The following is a 22,165-nucleotide window of genomic DNA, read 5'->3' as shown; positions in this document are numbered from 1 at the left end:
ATATAGCACTGGTAATGGAGCCTTCATTTCTGTAGCATTAACTATGTGGTAGCCGAGCAGACCAGAGTCTAAAGGCACCGGAGAGCTCATTCCTCATCCTTATCTGTGCTCCTTAAAAAGATGTAGGTGCCATAATCACCATGGTCTCCTGCTGCTAATGTCCGCTGCCCAGCATATAACGACTACGGAAATGAGCAATAACCGGTGAAAAATAGCTTAGGTGGATTTCTGAAAAAGACCTCTTGATTTGCCCATAATTTGTGAAAGCGTGCAAGCGTGATTCATTAAAAAGGAAATTAAGAGTGAACCTCACAAATAAGCCTGTGCCCGAATGATGACCTTGATGCGGTTAACTTTCCCCCGCTGTGACCGGGAACAGGACACCTCTGCCAGCTCACCTACGGGCCAACAATGCATCTGCCCCCACATTCACACCTGCAATGATTATACCACGGCTGGAGGAGTGTGATATCGAGAGCGCAGAGAGGAAGAAAAGCAAAAAGAGATAGCGAGAGGAGACAGGGGGGAAAAAAGCGGATGATTTAAGGTCTCTCAAGTAAGCATTTTCCCCTCGTACCCTCTTTTCTTACCTCAATCCTCTTTTTCTCTCCCGTCTTATTGTCTGTCTCCCTTTTAAAGATGATGAATGGCACGGCGGTGAGTGGCTATTAATCAGGGCGCTGTTGTTGAAGAGGTTCTGATAGGCCTTAACATTGCCACAAAATATGGTTCGGTCTGGACACAATGGCACATGAGCCTTTTTCAATAAAGGTGGCACAGAAAACTCTCCAAATCCTGTCTACATAAGCACACAAGGCATTTATCTGCATTGCAATAGATATAGCCGTAGCAAACGGGTCAAACTATGGTCCCTTATGGACAAGAACCAGGCAGTATCTGCTGACTTCAAGCATTTTCTGTGCTGACTCTAAAAGGGCAAAACTTGCAAAATAGTTATAAGCATGCATTAAATTGGTATATAAAAGCATTATCCAATTACATTTAATGAAGGACGATTTTTATGGAGTTCTGTGCAAGTAGATGATATTATTTATTTTCTTTAGCCAAAGAAAGTGACCAGAAATTAATAATTTTGTCTTATTAGAGCATGGAGCTTCCATTTCCATATAATTGGCATATACTGGCTACATTTATCTGGGGAGGGAAAACTTCTGCAAACTTTCTATGACTAACTGAAAAGGGATGCAACACAGCAAACATGAAAAAAGCGCAGCAAAAAAAAACAGATCCTGAAGCAGAAGAGAGAAGCCAGCTGGGATCACAGACGTTGAATATTTCCCTTACTGGTCAGTTAATCTGAAGCTGATCAAAGCTATCCTGCCCCAGAGACACTGGCGGGTAAACAGGTCGGGTTATCAAAGCAGACCTCCTTATTCACAGGGACTTGAATATAAGACCACCACCGCAGGGGCATAGACTGCGGCAGCCGCTGGAGAGGGTTCAAACCTGACAAAGCTCCTGTGATCAGAGACGAGCTGGTGAAAAGCCACCACGCAAGACAGAAAGCAGAACCACACATTACTGGAAAAGTATCTGCCAAAGACATGAGCGAATTTTTGTGGTAAGGATTTTTAAAAAATCAGGAAATTCCCAGCATCCTCTTGCTGCCATATGGGGTTTGGGTGGCCTTGAACACTCCGTCTGAATAGCTGCATTGTTGCTCTGAGTATTCAATGGGCTGTAGATCATGGGACGAAAGAACAATGGAATGAATCAACCGAGGACCTCCGTACGGTCAAGTGAGGCCCATCTGAGAAAAGGCACAGCAGGTAGATGTATGATTTAGCATGAAGGAATAACTCAACAGACAACAGGTCGATCGCTGACACTGACTCAGTCGTGATTGACTGACAGGGAGGAGTAAGTGGGAGTCCTAAGCGACTGTATGGAGGTGACAGTTGGTTCCACAGATCTAATTTCCTCTCGCTCTGTTCAATCATTTAACAGTGTGCATTCCAAAAGGTGAGCGAGCGTCTCTGGTCCCGCTTGCAGATGAGGCTGACGGGTTCAGCCAGAGGGGAGCAAGTTGGATTGGGGACTGAATGGAGGTTAACCACTCACTGTTTCAAATCAGTCACTCTCTCTTTCACCGGGTCCCCTCTCGAGTTTCTAGAATTGCAGAAAAAGAGGGGAAAAATGTCTAAAATTACAAACTCCCCTCCGTTCATCACAGTTTGATGTTCTATTAAAAGTGCTGCTATTTCGAGAGGGAAGTTCCCAGAACTTCTCAAAGAGGGAGGTGAAGAAGCTCTCCAAAGGTGTAATCAGAGGCAGAAATTAGAGGGTTTAAGTTGCACTCACAGTTGTATTTTTCTTTTTGACTTTTAGCAGCCTCAAAGCACCGCGCTCTTCCTTTGTCGCTTCAAGAGCCCTTTTCTCAAAGCAGTTTAACCGCGACAGAACCGGCTGTGGAAGGCAAGCATGAAAGCTTGGTGTTGTGCAAATATCATTCAATAGGAAAAACCACAAAAGCAATGTGTTATGCGCCCATCAGCTTCGATTAACTTCAGCAATACATGTCTAACTCCCAGCGATTATGCTCTGGGTCAAAGGCATAAGAGTCACCACCCGCCCTTGACCCAGCTAGCACGCACGCTACTCAAGAGACATCCGCTCCATCCCTGAAGCCAATCTCTGGACCAAGAATTCCTGATTGGACATTTTATCCCCAGAGCAATCACACCCCCGTCAGCGCTCTCAAACGTCCATCTCCACAGGAAAACTGCCACCTCGCTGTGGCTCCTCTGAGGAGTTTTATCCTGCGCCTGCTCCTCAACTTCCTTCACCTTCGGATTCATTTGTAACCGGCAAATGAATAGATAGAATTAGAAAGCTGTCAACTGTTATCCATCAATGCAGGGTTATGGTGCTGCTGTCTAACTCATTTTGGGTTTAAAAGTAAAGACAGAGAGAGCCATATCGGGCCAGAATGATGTTAATCAGTGCAAACTAATCAAGTTCAATCCCAACCGTGTACAATCCATAAACCTGGTGTATTCGGTCCACAAGATTCAGATGGTCACAGTGGTTCATTCTCAAAAAGAAAGACAGGTTGACTCCGTGTGAATTGGCCATCAAAGCCACCCCATTGTGACTAAAAATGAAATTCCCAATTAAGCCATTAATTGGTGTCAAAACACATTAACTTGGCATTAGCTCATGCAATATCTTGTACTTTAAAAATTCAATGCATAGACCAACATTTACAATACAGTTTCCATACACTCTCGTGGCTGTCCCGACATCTAACCGCGGTCAACACTAATGATGTCGTCCGCGAAGATGATGGACTGATAAAGGCCCGGCACATTAAATCACATAACCACTGGAGTTAAACAGTGTCAGACAGAATAAACGTTACAGCGCTCTCATCTGCGCAGCAAGAGCAAATAGGTAAATGGTTGGTGCTAATTAAAGCTGACAGATCACTGGAGTGTGTTTCAGAGAAGACCAAAGGGTCAGGATGAGGTACAGAAGCACAAATTAATGAACACACACACTCACACACACACAGAGAGCATTCACAGAAACACATCGATAATGCTTATTCTGTGGTCTGGGGACATGCATGGCAGAGTTTAAATAACTTTAATGAACCTTATCTGGTCAAAATTGGAAAAAGAAGCCCATACAGAGCAGCATTTATCAAGCAAACGAGGACCCAAGACAGACATTTAAGACTGACTCTCCAGCTCCATTTCAAAACCTAGTGAGGTGCCTCGCTGTCCACTGCCTACAAAGCCAGGTAACTTCTTAGGCCGCATCAAAACTGCAAGGAAAAAGGACTGGACCCATGCACATGGACGGTAACTGTATTGTGAATGTTGGGCTTTGTACCGAATTGGAACGGACTGATTTGGAATGCTCTACATTGGCAGCACCACACAAATAGTGCACTTCACAAAAAAAACAATAATAATTTTAAAAAACGCACAGGGAACTGGATTCACAACCGACTCCAGCATGTTGCTAAGCTTGAGGAAAACGTAAATTTTTAATTAAACTTAATTTCTTTAAATTCTGAAAAGTTTGATTTATTTTTTCACTGTGCTTTGCATTTTGTAGGGCCCTATGATTTCCACAATGTGGAAAATGTGGACAGAATCAGTTATAAAAACGGAATTTACTGTATGACGCGAAATGTCACGCAATTTGCTAAATTTTGGATGGATAAATCAAAAGTAGTGTTGTACACTTAAATCAAAACGCGATATGGACTAGTGTCTATGAATATTTGACAGCAAAAATACTATTTAAATATGAATCCTGCATGTTCTGCATGTGTCTGTGTGAATGAAAGGCGCAGACCTGCAGTTTCGTTTACTACACACATACTGAAGCACGTGTGACGCTTGCGGTGTTTTCAGCCTCTGCCGCCTCAATATACGAGTACATGAACACAGACAATCTTTAGAACTGCTCTGAGTCACACTTCGTGAGCATTTTACAGTTTCTTTCGAGAAAAAAATAAATATAAATCGCCATATCATATACAAACAGAAACTTAAAGGTCTTCACAGCAACCCATCAAAATAAAAGTTCGGTTTAACTTGAAAACACTGAGAAATATATTACTTAATGTAATGATAGAACTACTACTAATAATACAATTATTATTAAAACATTATTTTTAAAGTAATTTATTTAGCAGAAAAATATAAATACAACAATTATTTTTTACTTTAAAAATTAGTTTTGTTAAACTTTTAATAAATTGCTGTTAAATATTGTAAGTTTCATGATTTCAATTAATTAGACATGACTTTTTATTAATAAAATTTAATTTAACCATTAAAACGGTCTAGAAAAATTCAAACAGAAAATAACTAATATAAATCGCTATATCATATACAAACAGAAACTTAAAGGTCTTCACAGCAACCCATCAAAATAAAAGTTCGGTTTAACTTGAAAACACTGAGAAATATATTACTTAATGTAATGATAGAACTACTACTAATAATACAATTATTATTAAAACATTATTTTTAAAGTAATTTATTTAGCAGAAAAATATAAATACAACAATTATTTTTTACTTTAAAAATTAGTTTTGTTAAACTTTTAATAAATTGCTGTTAAATATTGTAAGTTTCATGATTTCAATTAATTAGACATGACTTTTTATTAATAAAATTTAATTTAACCATTAAAACGGTCTAGAAAAATTCAAACAGAAAATAACGGAATTTGAGGAAAAAATAAAACGGATTTCATAGGGCCCTAATTTTGCAACTGCTGATTAAGTGTTGGCAACACACAAAAAAAAGATATCTTAAAAGGCATCACAATTCATGTGCCTAGCTTTTAAAAACAGCCAGCATGATACCTTAAAATGCTGTTTAGGCAGGTAGATTTCTCTGTTTTGGAACAGAGCAAGAGTGTCTGCTGTGCATTTCATACGGCGGCAGGGGTTCGGTCTCGGTCCCATTGTTTTTTTATGAGAGCACACTGGAGCGTTGCACCATTTTTCTCTCAGTTGCTTCCAGGAAGCAGTTTATAAATACACTGTATGAGTCTTCCCACAATTATTTTATGACATAGTGAGTTTCACGAGACAACTGACAGACTCTAGACGCACCAACTTGTTCCCCCTTTTCTTCTTTGTCTCTCTTGGCTTGTTTCGGTGACGTTTCACCCACAAGAGTTTTTCAGAAAGAATCAAGAAGCTTAACATCAGCACACTGGGAAAGAGTCGCTTGTTTGTGCTGCTGAGTCAAGTGTCTTTCTTTGTTGTAATTTTTAAAGGGCAAAAGATAAGAAAAGTTCACTGGAACTGACTCTCTCTTTCCCTCTCTCCGCTCACGATCCTCTCTGCGTCCCTCTGGGCCCATTCAAGCAAGCAGTGGTGGAAAGCAGCCTAAAAAAACAAGTGGTGGAAAAGGTTTTCAGCAAGTTAATTACAACAGGGTGAGGGCTGTGAAAGGGCGCATTGTTTGTGTCAGGGGCAGTCAACATCAAAGGTCTGATTTAGGCACGTTCGGAGCACCTCAAACCCCGCAAGACTAGACGTCGTACCACGTTAAACGCTGGCCTTAAAGACGCCCTCGTGGCTGTTTGCTGGTTTTCTTTAAAGTGATGAAACAATATTTGGAGTAGCAGAATAAACATGATGAGAGGTAATGGGCCAGAGGGGAGGAAGAGCGTCATGCCGCTCGGCCCAGTCAACTGCGCTCTTGTTTGCCCCATTTGCACTGCAGAGAAGAGTCCGCTGACCTTCAGGGGGGTTATCTTTGGGTAGACATTTACCCTCCTTGCCTCTATTGTGGCACAAACACAACACACATGATCAGGAAACGACATCAGGAGCATCCTAACCTGGAGCTGGCAAACAGTCTGTCGTCTGTGGTTGCATATAGCATGTGAGCCTCCCCGGAGTGGACTGTGGGCAGCGCTATATGTAATGGAAACCAGACTAATGATACAAACAACAAAAACAAGAGCAGGAAAAAAGCTGAATGTCATTAAAAGATGCATGTGTGTCTATGGTGGGAAAGGAACTGTTTATGCTCTCATTTCGTTCTAAGGGCAGGAGTTACATCCGTGGAGCACCAGAAACTATGTGAAAACACAGTTGTTCTTGTTTTTCCACTCAACGTGGCACATTTGCAGGCACGCTGTACCTCATACTGTGAAAAGCAATCTGTGCATGGAGGGGTCGTACCTGAGGCCCAATTATGTTATCAGAGACAATAGCAGCCACTGCGGAGAACTTGGAGTTCTTGGGCAAATTGCTCTACAGTGATTCCCTTTCAATTTTCTTTCCTATGATGACCCGTTTCCTTTTAAAACAGGAAGTTAGGGTGGGACATAAGCAATAGCTAGTGCTTTTCAGGTAGCATTAATGGAGATGTTCTCATTCTACAGATAAAAACCTACATATGCCACAAACAAGACAAGTCATAGATGTTTGACTCATTTTGCTAGAAACAGAAAGAGTGTAAATTGGTAACACTATTTATTTTGATGGTCCCCTTGACTATAAATAAACTTAACCCCGACACATATTCTACTGACTTTAAGTAACTCTGCAAGTACATGTCAACTTATTCTACTTGCAAATTTGTGGAAAATTTCAGAATTTTTTGAAACTTTTGGAAAGTTTCTGGAAATTTACCAGAGATTTTCCACTAGGCTTGCCGCGATAGACGGTGCTGACGGTGATACCGGTGTTAAGCCGCAGCACCGATTACATCACTTGCTCACCGCGGCACCGACCCCCACCGTCGTTTTGATTTTTTATAGAAATAAAAATAATTTAGTTCAGTAAAAGAACAGACACTACAATTAAAAACTGAACGCGGATGCTCAATGCAGCGTGCCGAACGACAGTCGCATCACAGATTTAATTTCTCCAGTGATGAGAGCGAGTCGAGCTGACTGACAAGAAGAGTGAGGCGAGACAGACGAGACGAGTGAGGTGAGACAGACGAGAAGAGCGAGGTGAGACAGACGAGAAGAGCGAGGTGAGACAGACGAGAAGAGCGAGGTGAGACAGACGAGACGAGTGAGGTGAGAGACGAGAAGAGCGAGGTGAGACAGACGAGAAGAGCGAGGCGAGACAGACGAGACGAGCGAGGCGAGACAGACGAGACGATCGCGGATGATTTATAGGACGAAACGAAATGCAAAAGCGCCTGTTTGGCAGTATTTTGGATTTTGAAAAGCCTGTTGACTTTTGCCGTTTATCTAAGGTTATTTTGGAAGTTTTTTTTTAAACATTCATTTCTTATTTAATTGGTTCCACATTATTTGCTGATTTTTACTTTATTTAAACTTTGTGTCATTTATTTATTTTATTTGACATCAAGGTGTGCCTCCAAGCTTTCTTACTCGTTTTGCTAATAAACGTTCTACGTTTCTTATTTATTTGGTTATATATTATACGTGTTTACTTATTTCCAGTTTTGTATACCTATTAAACTTTATGCAAGTTATTTGTTGTTTTATATTAGGCATAGCCTGCCCTATAGCACGGTGTATTTGTATTTGTTTTGTTAATAAAAAGTTATGTTTCATATATACGCTAAAGTGAGTTTGACGTTGTATTTTGTTGTTGCATTCAAGCAATTGACGCCTAACTGCCGCTAATTCAAAAGTGAAAGTAACATGTGCACAGCGCTTTTAAGCTACTTAAAAGCAACGGAAAGCGAGGAAAAGAGGGAAAATTCAAACGAACAATTGCTTTATGCCGAATAGCCGCTATTTCAAAGTGAAAGTAAAATGCGCACGCTGCTTTTACAAGCTATTTAAAAGCGAAGGAAAGCGAGGAAAAGAAGGAACGCCCCCGCCCCCACGGTGATACCGGTATTACCGGTGTTGTCCCACGTCGATTAACCGGTGGGAACATTTCCTCACCGTCACAACCCTATTTTCCAACCCTAATTCTACTAACCCTAACCCAACAGTGTACTAGTTACAAAGTTACTTAGAGTCAGCAGAATGACTAAAGTGGATCATCAAAACAAAGTGTAACCTGTAAACGCACAAGTCAAAGTTTAGGAGTACATTAGCATATAGATGTTGGACTCAAAGCTACAGACCCAGGTTAAATTGTGTTTTTAAAGACAGTCTGCAAAATAAGCTCTTGCAATATTACAAAACAACCCCCTTACATGCCTCGGTCGAAAAACATAAGAGCGGCGGGTCACGATTGAACAGATGTCTGGAATAAGATATGACAGCTGGCTACAAGAACAAAAAGCATTAGGCCTACATGTTCTGCATCAAACGCGCTGCCCGGCGTGTTCTTCAGATGGCACAATCAAAGGACAAATGATTAAACTCGCCGTCGCCCCACTGTGAGCGGGCCCGGGGTGTGTTTGGGGATGTAATTACAGGATTGGAGACTGGGTTCGATCACGCCGGAGGAGTTTTCCTCTCTGGCACTCACCTGCATCACATTAGAAGAGATGAGAGAGCACAGGACAGGGAAATGAAACTGTTTACCCAAGAGTCACTCATCAGTAAATCAATAGAGAGGGCGGCCCAGGGGTTGGTACAGGATATCCTGAATGTATGGCTACAGGACCCTGCTGTGTGTGACCTGAGGTGGGTGTTTTATTCAGTAGGAAAGTATACATACACCCTTTTATCTTGTGATAATAGACCGCAGCAGTGACCTCCCACTGTTTCAGTGGCCTGGATTTTATAAGTTTACATTGCATTCACTTTCTCAATTTGCATTTCTTCTTTCTTTTCTTTTAGTTTTATTGAGCAGATTTCCAAATGACTATGTATGCGTGACATCCATGGCATAACAACTGATATAAATGATAAACAACCAGAATATAACCATTATCCATATGCATTTCTAAATATTATTCGATAATGTGCTCTGAAATAAAACCAAACAGCTCCAAGATTAATTGCAACATTTCATTCAAAGTAGTTTCGGAGTATATACACAGTTTTGCAGTTGATGAAAAGCTAAAAAAAAAAAAAAATTTAAATTTTAAATTTAATTTAAAAAAGATCAAATATTTTATTTGTTTATCTGCACATTTTGTGACCATTAAACAACATCAGAGATCCATTAACATGCAAATACGGTGTCAAATTATCAAATCACTTTTTTTTTTTTTTCTCAAAGGGGTTCAGCTGAAAAAGTTTGGGAATCCCTGATCTAAAGCATAGTAAATTAATCAAACACTCGAATGCTAAAACATCCCATACTAGCTAACATTACTCAAATAACGAGCTAAACTTCACAAGAGAGCTTGCAAGACCAACAGCAACTTCTCAGAGATCTTTTTTTAAAAATAAAGTTAAAATCACATTACAAATTTTGAGCAGAAGTGCTAATTTTGGAGAAAAATCTGGAGAGCTTTAACGCATTAAGCACTCTTAATTTACACAAAGCATAAATTAGCCAAAATATTTGATGAATAAACACACGGCGAGGGCAGCTGCCACATAAAACGTTTTCAAATCAACATCAAGTTTGAATTTAAAGGAACGTACAGTATAAGATAAAGTTCTTCCAGCCTGATTATGACAAGCCAGCTTTAACACTGCCGCTTAATTAGCCGTCCAAGTAACCTGCCCCAAGATCCCAGGAAACGGAGGCGGCTCAGGAAGGGACTTTGAATGGGATTACAGGAGACTAACATCACTCAGACGCTCCGGTGAAAACAAACATGCCTTTGAAGGCGACGACCGCCGAACGGGGTCCTGGATTCGGCCGGTGCACCTGACAGAGAGGGACACAGACACCGACAGAATAAACAGCAGGATTAATGTCGTCCCGAGCAGATCTCTCCCACGGATGCTCCCCTTTTCTCCCGCTGAGGGATTATCTGTCAGAGCCTGGCTGAATCACCGCTCTAGACACCCTCGGCTGTCTCTGGTCATTGGCATGGCTCTCAGTCACAGCACTCACTGCTTCTCCAGGCCAGATCGGTTTATCATTAACCCACCCCACCAGTGAGTAATGCGAAGTAGACAAGGACAATGACAAAACGAACTTCTGTCTGTGTGCGAGATGCCCGACCACCCCTACGCTTCCACGCAAGCATATCTGATGACCCCCCATCCCTGACAAATTCGCCCCCGGGGAGCGTCCCAGACACGGATACCCCTGTCCGTCGTAATTGATCACGGGACGTCAGCTGGCAGGTAGAGCTGTGAAGAAAGAGGCTGGGTAGATAATGATTTAAGTGACTTTGTAGAGGTCATAGGTTAGAGACGGAGGTCACGGGGGACTCTTGTTTGGTTTACTTTGTCAGCGGCGAATCACAGCGCTTTTGTTCTCTTCATATCGACAAAGAAATTCTGCTGCAGCAGAACTGCGCTTCGGCCCATCATTATAAATCAGCCTGTTAAGAGTTATAAAATTTTAAAGAGCTGCTCTCTGGATTCACTCAGGGGTCTCCATTAAAGAGACTGGAACAGATGATGGCAAACACGGCAACAAAACTAGCCACACGTCTCTTTTAGTATTACCTAGCAACTCAAATACACTCCATTTACATTCTTAATAAATGTTGTGCTTGATTCATCAATGCATTTCTTCTAAAGAGAAAAATGTGTCTTTATAATCTTTCATTGAAATATAACAACTTACTCAACCTCTGAGACCAGGTCCTATTAGTCTTACGTCACCAAATCCTTATTTTAGGTAGGGATGCACGATATATCGGCCACCATATCGGTATCGGCCCATATCGGCTCATTTTTTCTGTTATCGGTATCGGCCTGATAAGAAAATTTGGCCGATATCTTAAAGCCGATAAATAATGTATTATTTCCTTCAGAGACACTTCAGATGCGCGCTGTTCGTTTGCAGCCTTTTGACCCGAGAAGCAAACTCCCCCTCGCAAAGATGCTTACCGCGTCCGCCTGTGGCTTCGGGGGAGATTTTCAGCCCGCGCTCTATCCTTCCATCCAGATCGGCCCTTAATCTGGGTATCAGGAGCCTTCAGGGCCGCGGAGGCTGCGATTAACAATGGCAGGGAGATTGTATGTTCCTAATAGTTACAGCCTCCAAGTGGTATAACTCAATTACAGGGGCTGCAGAAGAACAGCTAATGTGCATGCAACGAGCAGCCTGATATGGATCAGCTATTGAGTTGGCTGTTTTTAATTCACTTTCCAGCACAAAAACCGGGGCATTAGTTAGATTAGATGGGCCTCGGCCGGGAGGGGCAACTGAGGCCCAGCGGAGGGCAAGTGAATTTGTTTAGTGCCGCCTGTCAATTACCATCTGAAACCTTCTGCTGAACGGTTATTTATCTTCAGAGGTGAGGGGAAGGGAAGAAAGACTCGACAGGACAAAACAAGGCCCGAATACAATTAATAAAGAGACTGTCCATTGACGAGGGCTACTCACGACTGTAGGCAAAGCCATTTGGATTATGACCATCAAAATGATGTATGAGGCCACATCCGAAGCTGCTGCTTTAATGTATTCTGATCGGAGCAGAAAGTGCAACCGTCCTCTCTAATGCAAAACATGACAATAAGCAGACTAGAAGTGCTTGAAAGGTAGCAAATGTATAGGTCAATTGTGGATAAATACTAGTTCTGCTTACAGAGATTAATGGTACTGTGTAATATAGATGGACATAAGAAAGAAAAAAAGCAAATTCAATATGCAAATGCATGCAAGAAAAAAGGGATGCATCATTACCCACATCATGTGGGTAAAAAAAAAATAAAAAAAATTTATAAATAAATAAAATGTATTGAATGAATATATCAAATATAAAATATTTAAGTACTTAAGAAAAACAACTGTAACGCTTTAGAATAGGGAACACGTATTCACTATTAACTAGGAGTTTTCCCTGGATTAACTCCTAATGTGCTGCTTATTAATAGTTACTAAGGTAGTTAAGTTTAGGTATGGAGTAAGACTAAGGGATCTAAATTATGGTCATGCAGAGTAAGGCATTAATGTGTGATTTGTAAGTACTAATAAACAGCCAATATGCTAGTAATATGCATGCTAATAAGCAACTAATTAATAGTGAGAATTGGTACTTAAGTGCTACCAAAATAACAATAGTATTAAAAGCAGCAAAACAGTCGCACAATTTTTCTGTATTTGCTGAGGTAGGTAGGGATAAACTATGTATACAGTAAGAAGAAGAATTATATGAATTATATTTGTCTATAATATATACATATTATAAACAATATAATATTTTTAAGGCAGCAAAACAGTACCAATAAAATATGGGTAAAATAAAAAAGTAGTGCCTATTGTGAATGATAAGACTATGCAATATATTTGAAGAAAAAAAAGCCTATCAGTTCCATAAGCAAATACATGCAAGTAGCCAAATGCATGCAAAAAAAGGTAGTATGAAAATATAATTATGATGATGTCATCACTGTTGGTGAGATTTTGAATGGTGAGTTGCAAATAAATGGGACACGAGTTAACCCCCCCCCCCCAAAAAAAAACAGACCACGCAACAGGTTCGGCTGAAGTAATTGCAAAAACTGAATAAAAATAAGTAAGAGGAATTTCAATACAGTGCTCATATGAGAGTCATAATGCAGCAGGGAAAATTAGCGACTGCAGCCCACAGAAATGCACAGATGAGTTGGGCGAGTTTTATATTCTGCGACCAGCTGAGAGAATGAAAACGAACAAATGATCAAAAAGCGCCCAACCATACAAAGAAACTATGCTGCTGAAATCTGCATATGGCCCACATTTCTTTGTTTTGAGCACACTTTAAAAAAAAACCTTCATGACTTTGTTCTCTCATAGAAACAATTATTTTATGAGCATGGAAAGCCATTCAGATCCAAAGTGTACGGCAAACGGAAACGCTTGAAACTTTCACCTTCGGGGAGACTGGGAAAGCCTATGCGGGGGACTGTAGTTAACAAATCCTTATCTGCTTCATCTCGTCCATATCTGGTGAGAAACTCGAACCGGCGGTTTTTCCCCTCTCACAGCACATTCAGCTGGTTAAACAGAAAAGAAAATGGGGCTACTGTTTTCACCTACAACCCACACGCACACATAATCGCAACAATATGGGGGAAAAATCCAGGCACGCCGGCTCAATGATATAAAGTTACTGCGGCTGCAGGGAAAATGCTTTTTATCATTTGCAGATTACACAACACAAGGGACTTTTCTGTAACCCCGAGACCACCAGGACTCAGACAATGAGCAACTGTGACTGATCTCAAATAGACTAATCACAAACTATCCGTCACAGACTCGCAGTGCGTCAATGTGCATTTGGCTACTGCTCTCGGGAACCTGAAGAAAGACCAGAGGAAGGTAAAGAGACGGAGATGTGAGGGCAGACCAGACAGAGCTTCAGGAGCACTTGAGACGAAATGACGGTGCTCCTTCTCTGAGAAAGCCTGGTCTTTCGGCTTTTATACATCAGTCAAGTCTCTGGTTTTTGGTCTAACGATGACCCTCTCTGCACTGTCGACTCCTTTCAGATATAAACGGCTCTCAAATGTCACTCATTTCTATTTCGCTGGCTGTTTACACTCTTGAAAGTCCGAGCAGTGATTGCAGAAACTCTGTCCTGTGTTCTGTCAGACACGATTGGAAACAAACCAGAGAAAACGCAAGCTAGAAAGTAAATATTCATGCCCATATTTCACGTGCCTACGTCGCTAAAATTCAACCAGTGTGGAAACAACTGCCAGAATGAGAAATCGGCTGAAACCAGACGCAGCCTGTCCCTGCTATTTCTCGCGATCCTACTAAACGCAGCACAAAAGAGATCAGATTTCCACACAAAATCATTTGCACATGACAAGGAGGGGATGAGAAAGCAAACATGTATATGTTCAGGGGGGAAATGCAAGCTATTGTTTTACAGACTTGAGGTTTTGATTTCCATATATAAATAGCAAGAAAAAGGAATCAAGCTAGAGAAGAGGAGAAGAGTGCAGAAAAGTGCATAAATATACATTTTAGGTGTAAATAAGGCACAAAGATGTCTCTTTAATGGTACTGACTCAGTGAAAAGCTATTGTATCTTTACAGGTAAAATGTTTGCACATTATTTCTATGAATGCATTATATTAAATTAAATATAAAATATAAAATCTATATTAATGCACCAGTTGTGCTGCTGCAGATATGAGTCTCTGCTGAATCTGTTACACTGTGACTTACAAATAGCAAAGAAAGCGGTCAAGAATAGCAGCAGTTAATATATCTGAGTTTAAGAAGAAACAAGAAAGTCTCCCTCTTCCTTTCTTGCCCAAATCGCTGCTTTTGTTTTTGCACATTATTTCTGTGAATGCATTTTATTAAATATTAAATATAAAATAAAAATAAGGCAAAACAACTTCACATTACGTAACACTTAAGTGTAAAAAATAACAAAACACTCAAAACAGTAAAAAATAATATTATAAAATTCTAAGTCACATTTGAAACTGTTATAAAATAGCACAAAACTGCGACCGCACATCCTAAATCTAAATTAATGCACCAGTTGTGCAGCTGCAGATAGGAGTCTCTGCTGAATCTCTGTCACACTGTGACATGAGGTTTTAATTTCCATATACAAATAGCAAGAAAAGCGGTCAAGAATAGCAGCGGTCAATATATCGGAGTTTGAGAAGAAACCAGAGAGTTTGTGTATCCCACTCTCCCTCTTATTTACTCCTCTTCCTTTCTGGCCCAAATCGCTGCTTTTGTTGGCGCTGAACCTCAGTGCCAGAACGCGGCGGTACAATAAAACATTTCCCTCACAACAACAACGATAAAGCACAAAACTGTAACCAGTAAAGTGCAGAACTTTTGCAGTTTTATTGAAAGAACAACCATGTGGAGATTTACTGACGTGTTTCACGAGAGGTAAAAGTGGGCAGCGGGTGAAATTTATGTGCGCAGCTACTGAAAGAAAGCATTCAAGGGGCCGTAAGTCAAATCTGACAACGGCAGTGGCGTTCTGCACTTCACACTCCTGAACGAGCGAACCGCTGTTCCCTTTAAACAACTCGATGGTCCAGCGCCAGCGAAAAACTGGCAGGTTCGCCCGGCGCCCCTCGGCCAGGAATCGATACATTCCCTGTGTCATGGGTGAATCCCTGCGTTTGCGTGAGAGTGTGTTAGAGAGCAGTTAATGCACGGCAAATCAGCCAGCGCTCATTACAGCACAGAGTTTATGACCCCTGACTGACAGAGAGAAGCCGCCAACTGCATCCTGCAGACAGATGCAGCTAAAAATGTCACAAGTTAATAATGAATGCACAGGCACATACACATTAACAAAGTATGGCAGGGACACTCGGGTGGGCGGCAGGACCGAATCACGGCATGAGTAATGCTATATCATACCATATCGGTATATGACAGTATAGTTATTTACACTGGAATTTCAATGAAAAAACCGTGTCATGTATTAAATAATAATTGCATATTTCTACATATTTCCAGTGAATAAAATGTTTAAAACCTTGATGTCACCAAAATTAGTTCTACAGACTTAAAATAAGGAAATATAAAAAAAGACTTATATTATATTAAATTATATACACAGTCAGAAAAAAAGTGTGTACTTTTAAAGGTACGAGTTTTGACCATTTTTTCAGAGGATGTATTATATTAAATATTAAGCATAATATAAAATATAAAATTAGGAAAAACAGCTTTACATCATATAGCACTTAAGTTTAAAAAATAAAAAAATACTCAAAACATAAAAAAATATATATTTATTCTATTATATTAAAATTGTACCTTTAGGAGTACAACATTTACATTTAAAAAGAGCATATTAGTGCCTTTGAGTAGTAATATGTACGCTTAAGGTACTACTATGAATCTTTTAGGGGTAAATAAATCACTTTTTATGGTACTGACCCAGTAACAAAATGTTGTATGACATTTTATTTTTGAGAATGTATTATTATATATATGGTCTTTCATGGTCGTGGTATTGTGGTGATAAGCTTCTCCCCACGGGTTCGACGACGTCAGGTAATTTTTGTTATATATATATATAATTTAATAAGACATTATATATCACTTCAGTTAAAAAAAAAACTTAAATATTCAAACCAGCAAACAAAAAAAGAGAGAAGATTCTAAGTCACATTTGAGACTATTTTAAGGCAGCACAAATCTGACCGCATCTCAATTTAAATCTATATTAATGCACCAGTTGTGGAGCTGTGGATATGAGTCTCTGTCGAGTCTGTGTCACACAGTAAACACACCGCCCATCCCTACCTAACAGCTCTAGCACTATATCGGAAGGAAGCTTTTGTACAAGAAGTCAGAAATGGCTGCTTTCAGACGGTTTGTAGTCAATAACACAAAGTCACTTTTCTGGTCCCTGTGCAGTCACTTCCTAATGCTGACTCTCCACTTTATCCAGCCGTTCACCACTTCCATTACGCTTTCTATCGCTTTAGAAGAGGATATATTATTTATCTACTTCCCTGTTTATGTTCGGAGGGCCTCGTTTGGACCAGTAAACTTGTTGTTATTTAGGAACTTTCACATCGTACGTAAATGGATTTCCATTTCGCTCTGATTCCAGTAGTTTTATTTTAATGGGCTTTTTAAATGCCCTGATTTAATCAGAGGATTCAGAGCTGACGTTTTTCCGCTGCTTTTGCATCCCGGGCATTTTTTACGATGCAGCAGTGAAGGACACAATTAAATGCAGTTTTGGGGCTTGTCGTTCGGCCCACCCGCTCCTCATCGAGGGCCCTGTGATTAACGATGTTTAACGCTCTCAATGGACACCTTGTGCTCCGCTTTTTGTCTTTGGCACTTCATCTCAACGCCCTCCATTCTTGCACGGTCATGGTATTGTTGTGGTAAGCTTCTCCCCACGGGTTCGACGACGTCAGGTCATGCAGAAAGCCTTCATTAAGGAGACTTACTACTGTACGATTCTCAATCGAGCTCTCGCAAAATTAGCCCCAGTGAGGATGGCCCAGTTAAGCACTCGTGGCTCGCGGGACCCTGGGGAAACGGGCCTGGAGATGTGACTGAACATGAAAGTGCTGAGTTTGGGTTTACGGAGTGCGATATCACACGCAGATAAACTAATGGTCCGACCACAGAGCAACTGCTTAGACATGGAAAACAGAGACAAACACACAGCAAGATTAAGAGAAGCACGAGGCCGGTTTTTGCATCTGAGAAAACAGAACATGTGAGAACATGAATCAAGGCTAAAAGTAGTACAACGCAGATAAATTCCCATTACTTTGTTCTGCACTACATATTCTAGACACTTCCGAACGGATCACACAATATGTGCTTCTAATTTAGCACCTCATTTAACCGACCGAAAAAACAACATTAAACATCGACATTGTGACATGCACTCACTGCTTTCCCGTAATGGCCCCCACAGTTTAAAACTCTGCTTGGCAGTTTTGTAGATAACTAAAAAGAAGAAATATGGGGGGAATTATCCAGAAGATTGATTCTGGAGAGATGAATGCTTTCTATACATGCATCTTTATCTGACAGGGCTTGTGCTCTCCGGGCCTTGGGTTTAGTTATTCTCTAACAAAACATGTTTGGGCCGGGTTGAGGATGTGTCAGGAGGCGAGCGCTTCATCACTGTCTGAAGGAGAACTGATAGGCTGTGAGGATCAGTCTAAAAGCCTCAAATGGAGAATGATAACCTGCTGAATTCCTCCTGTATGGGGTTCGTCTGACGCCAGGCCCCTCTACTCATTCATGAACATTTACTTTCTTAACATACGTTCCTATTGTTAACTAAAATATTTTTGTTAATCGAAATAAAGCTGAAATCAAACGATATAAAAAATAGATAAAAAATCTAAAACTAGAAGTGTTGCCTTGGCAACTGGCTGAAAGAAGTTGAAGAACTAAAATAAAAATAAAACTGAAATTAAAAACATTTATATATAAAAAAAGAAATATGACAAAAGCACATTGCAAAATTACTAAAAAGTAAAAACAAATAAAAGAAAAAGAAAACTGAAAATATAAAAAATAATAGCAATTCCAAAATATTAATAAGAGATACAATATTTAAATTGTAATAATAATAATAATAATAAAGTAACACTGGTCTTACTGTGCCACAATCTGTGTATATTATTCCAAAGAAAAAAGTAAATTTAGTTTGCAATGGATAAAATCAAGTCCGTTTTACATGTTTCAGAAAGTTAAAATAATACTTAAAAATAAGTAGCTTGAAAATAAATATTCATTATGGTTTAATATTTTGTGAATAAAAACAATAATAATAATACTCAAAACATGTTGCTAACAAAACCGGTTTTATTGACATTTTCAAAACCTGTCCAAATAGTATCAACTTTATTGAGTCATCTGAACAAACAATTTTACATTTAACAATGTTTTGCGAGTTCTCCGCATGCATTGCATCTGAAAACTACACAAATAACGGCAAAAAGTATAGGTCTTCACACACAAAAAAAAAAATTACAAAGAAATGGCAAGAAACATTTGTCTTTTTTTTTTATAAAACAATTTTACCACTTTTGAAAAAAAAAGTGTAGTAGGCTTTGAAAATCAAAATCTTAATAAACTGACTGTTATTTTTTAAGTTAGGTCAACTTTTTTTTACAGTGCAGAAATAAACGGTTTTGAATGAGATTTAATGTTGACTTTAACTAAGAGCTTCTCTACATCCCACAAAGCACCAGTCCATGATCATAAAAAGCAGGTCTGTGCATTAAACTTCAAGTAACATCGAGCTTAAATGGGGAGCCTGGCCTGAGGCGGCGTTTCTCTAATGACCCATCACAGACCAGACCCTTCATTCCACTTTTGAGCTCCGACTTTATAGCCAAGTCAACGGTAGGACTTACATTGACCTCTTATCATCTCTCTGGCTGCATGGGGCCTTTAATGCAAAGCAGAATCCGGTGAAAACCTCAAAGTACCAAGTAAATGTATGTTCTTATTTAAGCCCAATAAAAACAAGAAAGCGCAAACGTTTATCTGTGCTATGCTTTCATCTGCTGTCTGCCGAGCTAAAAAATAACAGAGCCAGGAGCCTGATAAAGTGAAGATAGGAAATGGAAACGCGTGGGTCTCATGTTCCCATGATTCCAGCAGGGCGGTGATTGCTTGTCCCGGCCTCCCTCTACGGTGAACAGTGGTGAACGACCCTTTCATTACACCCAGACGCATGCATCAGTATGCACAACAAAAACCCTTCCCGTGATGCTCAATTTGGCCGACGGTCAAGAGTTATGCATTAGCTAAGAATACTAATAATTTGGCAAATGCGGTTTTAGTGGCTTTGTGGCTATTTGCAGAACTTGGATTGCATACATTTTTCCGTCTTTGATTGACATGCGGATTCACACAGTACAACACGCTGTCGGCTCTATAGTCAGGAAGCATATGGCTGAGCATTTAAGGGTTAGTAATATGATCTTTCTGCTGCACTAAGTGATGCTGGTAAACTCACTCGTGCACGCTGTGACAGTATCCCAGCAGGCTTACAGGGAGAGCCATCACACGACAGCAGAGCTAAAAGCAAAGCTACTGACAGTGTTTCTGGTGGGACCGAGTGCTTTTTTTATAGCCATGCATGCAATAAGCGAAAAACTGTGTTCTGCTATTAAGCCACAATGACATGAAAAACATGCAAGAACAACCGTCCAAGATGAAATGCTTTTACTGCAGGACTGTTGTTACAAGACAAACGATGCAAGTGCTTCACTTAAAGGGGTCATGAACTGGCTTTTTTATCATTTTAGTATACTGTTGTCTGAGGTCCACTTATGACATTTGCGTGGTTTTTACATTTAAAAACATCAAAATCAATAAGTAATAGGCTATTTTCTACCCTGTTTTTGAGGCCGGCTCGAGAAATGCTGATTTTTATTGGCGTGCCGCATTGAAGACTTGGAAGAAAACGCCCACTGCTATGATTGGATAACAGTTTTGCATAGTAAACCAACTTTCTGTGCGTCTGTTTAACATGCTGCATCCTTCATAGTTGGAGCTAGGGCTGGACGATATGGCCAAAATTGATATCACGATATATTTCTTCATTTCGGTCAATACGATATAATTCCGATATCGATATGAACACTATTTATCTGAAATAGAAATCTTCTGTAACATTATAAATGCCTTTATCCTCACTTTTGATTAATTTTAAGCATCCTTGCTAAATAAAAGTATTAATTTCTATAATTTCTTTCCCAAAAAATTTATAAAAATGATACTGAATGGAATAGTGTATAATGTTACAAAAGCTTTTTATTTCAGATAAATGCTGATCTTTGGATCTTTCTATTCATCAAAGAATCCTGAACAAAAAATTACTCAAAGGTTTTAAATATTGATAATCAGCAAATTAGCATATTATACTGATTTCTGAAGATCATGTGACACTGAAGACTGGAGGAATGATGCTGAAAATTTAGCTATGTATGATCACAGGAATAAATTACATTTTAAAATCTATTAAAATAAAAGCAATTTTAAATAGTAAAAATTTTTCAAAATTTTACTGTTTTTGCTGTACTTTGGATCAAATAAATGCAGCCTTGGTGAGCAGAAGATAATTCTTTAAATATATATATATATATATAACAACAACAAAACCTGGAAATGTTGCTGGAGACCAAGGTTATTATAGTTTTAGATTTTTAAATTAGTTTTATTTTAATATCGTTTTCAAATTTGCAATAAAATTTAGTTTCGTTTTTATTCGTTTCATTAATAATTTTGTTAGTTTTAGTTTAGTTTTTATTTTGTGAACACATTTCTATTTAGTTTGACTGTTGTTACAAGACAAACAATGCAAGTGCTTCACTTAAAGGGGTCATGAACTGGCTTTTTTATCATTTTAGTATACTGTTGTCTGAGGTCCACTTATGACATTTGCGTGGTTTTTACATTTAAAAACATCAAAATCAATAAGTAATAGGCTATTTTCTACCCTGTTTTTGAGGCCGGCTCGAGAAATGCTGATTTTTATTGGCGTGCCGCATTGAAGACTTGGAAGAAAACGCCCACTGCTATGATTGGATAACAGTTTTGCATAGTAAACCAACTTTCTGTGCGTCTGTTTAACATGCTGCATCCTTCATAGTTGGAGCTAGGGCTGGACGATATGGCCAAAATTGATATCACGATATATTTCTTCATTTCGGTCAATACGATATAATTCCGATATCGATATGAACACTATTTATCTGAAATAGAAATCTTCTGTAACATTATAAATGCCTTTATCCTCACTTTTGATTAATTTTAAGCATCCTTGCTAAATAAAAGTATTAATTTCTATAATTTCTTTCCCAAAAAATTTATAAAAATGATACTGAATGGAATAGTGTATAATGTTACAAAAGCTTTTTATTTCAGATAAATGCTGATCTTTGGATCTTTCTATTCATCAAAGAATCCTGAACAAAAAATTACTCAAAGGTTTTAAATATTGATAATCAGCAAATTAGCATATTATACTGATTTCTGAAGATCATGTGACACTGAAGACTGGAGGAATGATGCTGAAAATTTAGCTATGTATGATCACAGGAATAAATTACATTTTAAAATCTATTAAATTGAAAGCAATTTTAAATAGTAAAAATTTTTCAAAATTTTACTGTTTTTGCTGTACTTTGGATCAAATAAATGCAGGCTTGGTGAGCAGAAGATAATTCTTTAAATATATATATATATATATAACAACAACAAAACCTGGAAATGTTGCTG

The 22,165-nt window shown here is 39.2% G+C and overlaps 1 protein-coding gene across 1 annotated transcript in view; it reads right to left on the bottom strand.

Annotated features, from left to right (window-relative positions):
* Nucleotides 1-22,165, bottom strand: part of LOC107558977 (netrin receptor UNC5C-like) — a 205,884-nt gene that overhangs the window by 175,081 nt on the left and 8,638 nt on the right. The gene's annotated exons all lie outside the window — the stretch shown is intronic.

Source organism: Sinocyclocheilus grahami, unplaced genomic scaffold (genome assembly GCF_001515645.1).
Source record: "Sinocyclocheilus grahami isolate Dianchi unplaced genomic scaffold, SAMN03320097.WGS_v1.1 scaffold669.1, whole genome shotgun sequence".
Lineage (NCBI taxonomy): Eukaryota > Metazoa > Chordata > Actinopteri > Cypriniformes > Cyprinidae > Sinocyclocheilus > Sinocyclocheilus grahami.
The sequence above is the reverse complement of the archived record's forward strand: the minus strand, read 5'-3'. Positions and strand labels throughout refer to the sequence as shown.